The following is a 9,245-nucleotide window of genomic DNA, read 5'->3' as shown; positions in this document are numbered from 1 at the left end:
GCACAACATGCAAGGCGAACTGTTAGGTGGCTTTGGTATTATCTGTTTGTCACTGTGTAACATTATGTTTGTATTAAATACACTTGCCTTATTCCCTTTAATTTTCTTTGAGGTCCTTTTGTCGCTGTTTGTTTCAGTGCGGCGAAGCGCGTGAATGGAGGTGACTGGGTTGCAGGCCACTTCTGCTTCCAATGAGAGGAAGGAGGCAAAATCACAGAAACTTGGAAATTCACCACCCTCCATTAGAGTTTTTGTCACCTGCCTGTTCCATCTTGCATTTATCCAGTCCGGTAGTTTGTGCAACAGTTTTTGATTTTCTTCACTGTCATTTAGTATTTGTAATCCTTTTACTTGAGGCATGGCGAGCATGCATGCATTTATGAAATCCACAAAGGCTCTTAATCCATCAGCATCTCTAGACTGCACTTTCGGCCAATTTGCAAGCTTCTCCCTAAATGCTTTCTGTATCATGAGATAAATCAGCTAGATAAATGTAGATTTCCATTCAATGAAGTTTATGGGATCACCACTGAACACTGTTGGTTCTGGCGTGGGAAGTTTATTCAATTTTATACTGTCTTGCACTGCTTGTGCTAACTCAGTGACACTAGGGGGAGCTGTTTGCGCTGGAACGGAGGACAGCACTGGTGTGGGCTGTTTGGCTGTAAGGTTTGTGCTCACTTGTTCACCCTTTATCAACCGTACTTCACCTACCTGTGATAATTCTTTGTCATATGCTTCAAACCTGGCTTGAGCTGCCTTTACATCCTTCTGGGCTCTTAAGCGTTCCAACTCTGAATTTTGAGCTGCCATTTGTTTCTTGTGCTCCTCCTCTAAAGCTTTCATCTTCTCTCTTTGTCTTTGTTCCTCTAGTACAACCTCATATTCCGCCTCTTTTGCTGCTAGTTCTGCCGCAGCCACAGCTCTTTTTGTACTAAGCTGCGAAGCTGAGGATCGCTGGCTGTGGTTTGATGCTGCGGTCGAGCCATATATGGACGGAGCGTAGTCATGCTCTAAGAGTTCACATAAACGGGTTCTTTCACGTCTTGCATCAAAGTTTTCATCAACACCACTTATTCTTTCCAGAATTATATTTAGAATGTCATAAGTTACTGCTTCACATGCATCGATCTTTCTCCTGATGTCAGATGATGGTGCCATTTGGTTTCTCATTTCCGAATAGAGTTTTAGTATATCATCTCTCTTTCGTTCAATTATGTCTGCAAGTTCTGACATTTCCTTGTCTGTGATATTTGTCTTTAGCCTTTTTCTTGTTTCGCGTGCCTGGATCTTCCATTGTTCATAAAGGCTTGTTAGTCTTTTTTCTCTTTTACTTCTTTCTTCGCTTTGATATGTTATCATTTTTTCTGTCTGTGTTTTAACTCTTTCAGAACGTCTTGGCAAATCTGACATGCTATGAGGTTTATCTTGAAGTTCACTTAACACTTGTTCTTTGCAAGTGAATGAATCTTTAATGTCCTGTCTGTCCTTACTTTCATTTTGAAGTGACTCCTTGAAATCTTGAATTTCTAGTTGTAAACTTACACTCTGGTCATCTGTGACCATTTGACTTACAGATGCAGCCTATAGATCTTCCATTTTGAGCCCCTTTTATCCGTTTTTCTTTCTGACCAACCTCTGCTGGACGATGTGGGTATTACCTTAGGACCTTGAGACCACGTGGTGCAGCAATGAGGTGGCGGTCAAGCTCTTACTGTAGCATCCAGTCAATATTGAGAAGACCAGAACTGGTGGTTAAATGATGATTTATTGAATCCATCCGTGTCATCAACCAACGTAAGAGCTAGACAAGAGCAAATAACAATAATTTGAAACATTTTACAGTCCATTGTCATGCATAGCCCATTACATTAGTACATTTCTTTACATTATCACTACCTTTTATATCTTTTCGCATAAACATTTTAGGTTACTCAAATACACTTTATCACATTTACAAACCTTGTTCCCCTATCGACTGAAGCTAAGCTTAGGTTGCCTTTTAACTCTTTTCGTCCTCCTTTCTCTGTGTTGCCAAACTCATTCCGGTTTTACCTTTTGTCCAACTGAGCTGGTTCCGTTACCCTACTTTCCGCTTCTTAGGAAGCTATCAAAATAAAGGCATGTGGTCTTAAACGTAGTTACTATAAACAGCAGTAACTTTACTCTGCTGGTCCTAACAACCACGCTATAAAATAATAACGTAAAATTATGAGACAGAGTTGTTTTCTAGCCAAAACCTAAAGAAGTTTGGGAAACAGAACTTCGCACAGAACCTGAACTACATTCCAGAGACGGATGCTGTGCGGAAGGATTTCAAAAGCGCGGGTGGTGTACAGCTACACCCGTCCTAGGAATGTAGTTACGAGTATTTGCTTCATGTAATGTTACATAATTATACGTTATTATTTCATAGCGTGGTGAATGTGCAGGTCACACAGTGTCCACGACAGCGTTTTGAAGTTGATAGATTGTGTATTTGATTAGGTTTGAGGGAAAAACGAGAATCCCGTATCCCTCCGCTTACAGAGTACCTGCTCTCAAGCCTGAGCCTTTGGTGATGGACAAAGAGTCTTTTTCCGCCTCTTACTAATACGTCTGCAGCCAACATTAAATACATGAGCAAAAGAAAATGTACTTTGCAGCATTCCATTAATGGCCCCATTAAGTAATCTCTGTACTGTTGGGAAAAAATTGCCAAAAACACTAGATGTGCTCCTGGTTGTCCAACAACGCTAGTCAACTATATAGCAGTGGACTATTCAGCCAATCATGGCCGTTGATCTGAGGCCAACGCAATACGTCACATGTAGGTCACATTTGGAAAAGCACGATGGCTGGAATTTCCAGCATCTGTTTCCGAATCCAGACACAGATGCCTTCAAAGTTCACAAAAAAACTCCGACAGACTTTGGTGATAGGCTGATGACGACTGATTACAACCACACATTCATGAAATGGTTAAATTATCGTACATTTGGCCTTTTTTAGAAATATTGATCGTGCATCGTACAGAGAGCAAAATTATCGTACATATACGATAATTATCGTACAAATACAATAATTATCGTACAAATACGATAATTATCGTACAAATACGATAATTATCGTACACCTGGCAACACTGGTTGGGGCTGTGAAGGAGTCAGATACCGTTGAGCGGGATTTTCTTTTCAACTTTCTCGTTTTAGGAGAGCAATATCGCGAGAAACTTTGTACTAACATGAGTGATTCACTTTATCCCAAGATGAATTGAACATGTTAAAACACAAACAATGTACATTATGTAGTATCTAGACAATGTAATTACATTTTCTTTTGCATTTTCTTCTTTAAAACAGTCTTGTTAAAGTTAATAAAGACATTTACATAGATTCAACAGATGCCAGTTTCCTTTTTTCAGTGTTTGGCCTACTTGTGACAACTCCTCTGCATTTCCCTGACTTGCCCCCCTTCTGTTCTTTGTCCCCAGCCTCCTCTCTGCTCTCAAACACATCTACAAGCATGAAACACATGATTTACGTGGCTTAACCTGATTATAGTCTCACATGTAATGATACATCCTACTTAATGATCGTACTGCTCGTTTCACTTGAAATTGCTAGCACACACGATTGCTGGTAATAACTTAATGTTGCCTCTATGAGCTCACCTTGTCTCACATCCTCAGACTCACACCCTCCCTTGCCTTCAGCATCTGATGCAGAACTCTACATCTACAAGAACTGGTATTAGCCTGTTAATATACGAATAACCCAACCTTCTTTTTACAGCAAGCTCACTTTGCATTTCTAGAGCCATTTCAGTTCAAGATAAACTGCTAAAAATAAAGAAACATATGGCCAAGCATTTCCTTATTATGTTGACAGATTGTCTTTCAAATGGGGCTAATTTTTGTGTTGAGCTTAAAGGCTGTCAACCGAACAGTCATAACTGGTATTGGCCACAAGAGGGCACTTGACATCTACCATTTAGAACAAGTACAAAGAAAATGTGACAAATACGTTCATTGAAAGTCAAATGAGAAGTAAACATCAGATATGCTTTCCTACAATAGATTCTTAGAGCAGCCTGATTATTAGCAATAACACACAGGATTCATCATGTTGCAGACACAAAAATATTTTAAGCCATTTATCAGCCTGATTGAGAGGAATAGCTAATTGATTTTCTATGTTCTCACCTATATCTTATTCTTTTGATATCCAGATTTATGCTTTTTTGGACAGCGTGATGTCTAGCCCGCAGGTCATTCAATCTGGGCTCACTGGCGTTACACTTGTCGCCAGTTCCTGTTGGGCCATTTTGCTCCTCCAAGAGGGGGCCCCCAGAATGTCCGGTATGTTGGGTGGACTGTGACAAACTTCATTCTCTCAGTTGATGTTATCAGTATATTTAAAATAAATTCTAACACCAGTTAAATGGAGTCCCCAATTCATGTGAAATAAAAGCATCACAAAAAAAAAAATCATGGTTTTCATGTGCCCCTCTCCCTACTCGAGTCCTGGGTAGTCAAGTCCACTTTTCCCCCCACTACCATGCTCATGGGACAGGCAGGTGAGCCATGATTTCGTGTTTCCCCAAGGTGATCTCAGAACTGCAGGGCTGCAGGTAGGAAAGAAAGGGAGGCTCACGGTTGGAGCGGGAAGTTGGAGTTGTTTCCAAAACTTGCCAGAACATGGATACAGAGAACAAGTGCTTGGAATCCAGAACACTGTCACAGGGATCAGATCTGCAAAGTAGGACAAGAAACTCAATTAGAGCAGGCTTAGGAAATGCAGAGAACTACAGAACACAGTCAGGTTACCACGTTGGGAGAGACAAACACTCATCCCTCCCTCCAGGTTCCTGCTCCTTACGAAGCCCAGATGACTGGGCTCAATGAGAAACACCTGTTGCAGCTGCACTCACTTGTCAGTCACACCCTACAGCACATAACCTGCACACAGCCACTGTAGGATGACAAAAGCAGGAACGCTCCAGTTTACCTGGCCAGTGTTAATCTGTTCTGGTTCTGAGTAAAGCCAACTGGAGGAGGCCATTTTAGACTAAACATACTGTGCTATATATGTATGCACATACAGTACAGACCAAACGTTTGGACACACCTTCTCATTCAAAGAGTTTTCTGTCATGATGTTGGGTTGTTTGGTTTTTGGTTTTGGGGTCTTTCCTTATGTTTTTCACTGTTCAAGTTTTAAATCATGTTTCTGTTTATTTTCCTGGTCATGCTTTTGTTTTGTCGCCTTGTTCATGTTTTGTCAAGTTTGGTATCAGATCTGGTTATGCTTTTGCTTCATGTTTTTCTAGTTTGTGTTCAAGAGTCTCTGTTTTGCTCCAGTCACGTTTTGTTCTGTTAATTAAGTTTATTCTGTTCACCTGTTCAAGCTAATCTGTCTCCTTACTCCACCTGGTTTTCACTCCATATATACACACCTGTTCTGTTAGTCTTCGCGGAAACATCTTTCACTCTCATGCTCATGTCTAGTTCTCTAACCAAGTCTTGTTTTTTTTTTTATCATGCCATGCCTGTCTTGTCTGCCCGTTTGTTTTGTTCCTACCTCCTGCTGAGTGTAATGTTTTCGTCATTAAAACCTTTTCACTTGCCATCACGCTGCCTGCTCGTCTGCATTGTGGGGTCCAATACTAAGTAAACCGTGACAGTTTTCTTTATTTTCATGACTATGAATATTGTAGCTTCACACTGAAGGCATCAAAACTATGAATTAACACATGTGGAATTATATAGTGAACAAAAAAGTGTGAAACAACTGAAAATATGTCTTATATTCTAGGTTCTTCAAAGTAGCCACCTTTTGCTTTTATTACTGCTCCACACACTCTTGGCATTCTGTTGATGAGCTTCAAGAGGTAGTCACCTGAAATGGTTTTCCAACAGTCTTGAAAGAGTTCCCAGAGATGCTTAGCACTTGTCGGCCCTTTTGCCTTCTCTCTGCGGTCCAGCTCACCCCAAACCATCTCGATTGGGTTCAGGTCCGGTGACTGTGGAGGCCAGGTCATCTGGCGCAGCACCCCATCACTCTCCTTCTTGGTCAAATAGCCCTTACACAGTCTGGAGGTGTGTTTGGGGTCATTGTCCTGTTGAAAAATAAATGATGGTCCAACTAAACACAAACCGGATGGAATAGCATGCTGCTGCAAGATGCTGTGGTAGCCATGCTGGTTCAGTATGCCTTCAATTTTGAATAAATCCCCAACAGTGTCACCAGCAAAGCACCCCCACACCATCACACCTCCTCCTCCATGCTTCACGGTGGGAACCAGGCATGTAGAGTCCATCCGTTCACCTCTTCTGCGCTGCACAAAGACACGGTGGTTGGAACCAAAGATCTCAAACTTGGACTCATCAGACCAAAGCACAGATTTCCACTGGTCTAATGTCCATTCCTTGTGTTCTTTAGCCCAAACAAGTCTCATCTGCTTGTTGCCTGTCCTCAGCAGTGGTTTCCTAGCAGCTATTTTACCATGAAGGCCTGATTCACACAGTCTCCTCTTAACAGTTGTTCTAGAGATGTGTCTGCTACTAGAACTCTGTGTGGCATTGACCTGTTCTCTAATCTGAGCTGCTGTTAACCTGGGATTTCTGAGGCTGGTGACTCGGATGAACTTATCGTCCGCAGCAGAGGTGACTCTTGGTCTTCCTTTCCTGGGGCGGTCCTCATGTGAGCCAGTTTCTTTGTAGCGCTTGATGGTTTTTGCGACTGCACTTGGGGACACTTTCAAAGTTTTCCCAATTGTTTGGACTGAATGACCTTCATTTCTTAAAGTAATGATGGCCACTCGTTTTTCTTTACTTAGCTGCTTTTTTCGTGCCATAATACAAATTCTAACAGTTTATGCAGTTGGACTATCAGCTGTGTACTGTATCCACCTCCTGCACAACACAACTGATGGTCCCAACCCCATTTATAAGGCTTGAAATCCCACTTATTAAACCTGACAGGGCACACCTATGAAGTCAAAACCATTTTAGGTGACTACCTCTTGAAGCTCATCAACAGAATACCAAGAGTGTGGAGCAGTAATCAAAGCAAAAGGTGGCTACTTTGAAGAACCTAGAATATAAGACATATTTTCAGTTGTTTCACACTTTTTTGTTCAGTATATAATTCCACATTTGTTAATTCATAGTTTTGATGCCTTCAGTGTGAAGCTACAATATTCATAGTCATGAAAATAAAGAAAACTCTTTGAATGAGAAGGTGTGTCCAAACCTTTGGTCTGTAGTGTATATATATATATATATATATATATATATATATATATATATGTGTGAAGGTGTATAAAGTTAAGGGTGGAGAAACTTGACTGGCCTTCAGTCAACCTTCTTGAACATCTTTGGGATGAATTAGAGCTGAAGCTGCAGTTCTGATAACTATGAACACTCTTAAAGCGTGGAAGATGTTTGCAGAATAGTTCAAGTTGCTACTGCTGGCAACGGTGGCTCCATCAACAAACTGGACCTCATAGATCAAGAATAGGATGTCATGAAAGTTCATGTACATGTAGAAGAAGGCAGACAGATACTTTTGGCAATGTATTATTATTATTATTAAACATGAATGTTAGTATCCTGTACAGAATCAGCACCTTAACATAGAGGAAAGATCCGAGTATCCTGTGATCCTGCGTTGTCCTGGGCTTGGGCTTCCCATGGCCAATCATCCTCAGAGGACCAAAGAAAACAAGGTACCATATAGGAGGATGAAACCCATATACCCTCCTGGAGACAGACCTGTGGAGAAATTCACCACTAAGTATCCGAATGTTGAGTGTTGATTACTTAGACTCTACTAGACCGGCCCTGAAAGTGAAACTTAAAGCTCCAACTTAATTGACCCGGGTCAGGAAGCACGTGAGCTGGGTGACAGGGAGGGGTGTGCCAGTATAAAATATGACTTTACCGGGGAGAGATATGCAGGTGTGAGGTTTAAATGTACAAACTATTCATGTTTAATGTGCATGAAAACAACAACAGACTGTTTAGAAAAAATTAAAACTGTGCAAATAACCGCAGGGATGTGAATACATATTGAGTTTGTTGGCAGCAATGAAAGTTATAAAGTCGGTTGTTGGTAGGAAGGACCTGTGATAATGCTGCTTTGTGCTCCTAGGATGCAGCAGTCTGCCACTGAAGGAGCTTTCCAGTTCTGCTCCCTTTATATGACATGTGGGTACAGCAACCTTTCCATTTATCATCAGAACATCAGTCAGTCCAGTAAGATTACTGATTTAAAACAGCTCCCAGTCAGACTACATGATCAAACCATGCATATGAAAGCCACTCACGTCCATGAGTGGCTTTCATATCACTTCTTAATCATTTTAGTCCCATTAGCATGAAAAGATTTCTATAATAAATCTATTATTCCTTCAAATGTAACTTTTTAAACAAGGAAATACAGAAACAGGGTTTCACTTTCAAAAAGAAGTTTCTAATTGGTGCTTGTTATGTATGTGAGCTTATTTATTTTTGGTTAAATGCTTTCTGCATTTTATTAGTTTATTTACAAGATGGTGAAGAGACATTTCAACTTTATGCCTGTTGAAAAAAAAAGTTTCTTTAAAGTTCCATGATTGCTCCAAATGGACCATCTTTCAGGAGTTGTAATGGTAAATGGCCTGCACTTGTATAGCTCTTTATCAAGTCCCCAGAGACTCCAAAGCGCTTCACACAACATTCAGTCATCCACCCATCCACACACTGATAGTGGGCTACATTGTAGCCACAGCTGCCCTGGGGCTGACTGACAGAGGTTGTACTCGGAACGTTGTTCAGGCCTTGATGCGTCATCCATGGTCGACACCAGCAGCAAAGAAAGTCATCATAGAAGGAGGTATTTTGGGCTCTGACGGTTCCTGAAGCAGATGATACTTAGTGATTGCAGTGAAGGGCTGCAGCTAGGGCTGCAGCTTCTCAGGTGCAGAAGCAAAAAACTCTGAGAGTTGATGTATCTATAGACCAACATTCAAGTTGCAGTTTCATCTGATTAAAAATTAAAACCTGATAAATCAGCAGAGATTCAGGTTTTAGTTCTGTCTGAAACTCTGATCCAGTCCTACTTTCTTTTATTTTTCCAGACTTTTAATTTTCTTGGCATCTTTGAAAATTGTCTTTGGTTACTTTTTTCACTCGGTTCAGTCAGGTCTGCATGGGACTGGGCTGAAAATGGATTCAGTGTTAGGGAAAATATTTGCATGTTAACAGAAACCTGAAGCATGAC

The 9,245-nt window shown here is 41.0% G+C and overlaps 1 long non-coding RNA gene across 1 annotated transcript; it reads right to left on the bottom strand.

Annotated features, from left to right (window-relative positions):
- Positions 1 to 1,672: 1,672 nt before the first annotated feature.
- LOC124875823 lies at positions 1,673 to 4,865 on the bottom strand. Its single transcript, XR_007040145.1, has 3 exons — positions 4,808 to 4,865; positions 4,184 to 4,732; positions 1,673 to 1,804 (listed from the first exon to the last, which is right to left on the bottom strand). It is a non-coding gene; the product is annotated as an uncharacterized LOC124875823 (long non-coding RNA).
- Between the last annotated feature and the right edge of the window lie 4,380 nt (positions 4,866 to 9,245).

This window comes from Girardinichthys multiradiatus, chromosome 1 (assembly GCF_021462225.1).
Source record: "Girardinichthys multiradiatus isolate DD_20200921_A chromosome 1, DD_fGirMul_XY1, whole genome shotgun sequence".
Classification (NCBI taxonomy): domain Eukaryota; kingdom Metazoa; phylum Chordata; class Actinopteri; order Cyprinodontiformes; family Goodeidae; genus Girardinichthys; species Girardinichthys multiradiatus.
Note: the sequence above shows the minus strand (reverse complement) of the source record. Positions and strands in the feature narration are given on the sequence as shown.